At 38.5% G+C, this 1,212-nt stretch overlaps 1 protein-coding gene across 1 annotated transcript in view; it reads right to left on the bottom strand.

The window, feature by feature from the left end:
• Positions 1 to 566: 566 nt before the first annotated feature.
• The window catches only part of s100b (S100 calcium binding protein, beta (neural)), a 3,175-nt gene continuing 2,529 nt past the window's right edge, over positions 567 to 1,212 (bottom strand). The window contains exon 3 of the mRNA XM_034299524.2: positions 567 to 1,212. This exon is cut by the window's right edge and continues 518 nt beyond it. The gene's annotated coding sequence lies outside the window, so the exon portion shown is untranslated.

A 1,212-nucleotide genomic window follows, 5' to 3' on the forward strand; every position in this document is an offset into this window, starting at 1 on the left:
TCAATACCACGACTGAGGTGAGACCCTTGAGCAAGGCACCGAACCCCCAACTGCTCCCTGGGCTCCGCAGCAAAAAAGGCTGCCCACTGCTCCTGGTGTGTGTGTGTGTGTGTTCACTACTGTGTGTGCACTTGGATGGGTTAAATGCAGAGCACAAATTCCTAGTATGGGTCGCCACAAGTCACTTCACTTCACCATTTGTTTTTCACTTAAATGTTATTGGTTGCTATAGAACATTAAAGTCGGGGAAACTAAAGTCGTGATCTACACGCAGGTGAATGTGGAGCTCAGAAAATCCAGTCCTTATATTAATGCACTACAAGCGATCTCTACACTCTGTTCAGTGCACTACATGGCCAAAAGTTATCCATTTGAGACGCTGCACATCTCACTCTCAACACTGAGACAACACTGCCCCCTACAGGTCACTACAGGTTACACAGCAACACCATGATGTTTATTATTAAATCCATCTGTCTCTGATAGAAACTGAGCCCTAAAGTGCTTCCCATGATGGACAGATGGACTGACAGAGAGACAGACAGATGGACAGACAGAGAGACAGATGTATTGAAATCATTTTTATTATCGGTTACAAGCTTCCATTAGAAATGACAGAGGAACGTAGCAGGACCTGTACGTTTCATGCGTAGCGTTTTAGCTAATGTCAGTACCAGTAGTAGCTCACAGTGTTAAAAAGTGAACATCGTGAATTTACTTTCCACAGAACCACAAAATAATAACTCAGTGTAACATTTTGGTTGAATTTAATTCTGATTAAGTAACGGTGTGATTTGTCAAAAGCTTTTATTTTATTTTTTAAGTGCCACTGAAAAAACTCACTCAGACTGGAGTGTTTTATAACCGTCTGTTATGTTTCACAGTGAAATATAAAATATTACTCAAATTCATCCATTTTATGGAAAACTGGGGTTATGTGTTCCAGTCACTACATTCCTTTTGCTTGTTTTATTTTCACACACACAAAAAAAAAAAATTAGCAAATATGGTTAGGTATCAGATATGGTCAGATATATTTGGCTAAAAAAGAAAAAAAAAAAAGATAACAGCGATAATTGATAAGAAATTCAGCTTACATTTGATTTGAAAAACCATCAACATCCCAGTATAAGGCATTCAAAACCAGTTAAAACCAGTCAAATCCAGTCATTACAAACTAATTAAAACTAGTCGCACAAGTCAAAACCACTT

The sequence above is a fragment of the Pangasianodon hypophthalmus genome, chromosome 25 (genome assembly GCF_027358585.1).
Source record: "Pangasianodon hypophthalmus isolate fPanHyp1 chromosome 25, fPanHyp1.pri, whole genome shotgun sequence".
NCBI lineage: Eukaryota > Metazoa > Chordata > Actinopteri > Siluriformes > Pangasiidae > Pangasianodon > Pangasianodon hypophthalmus.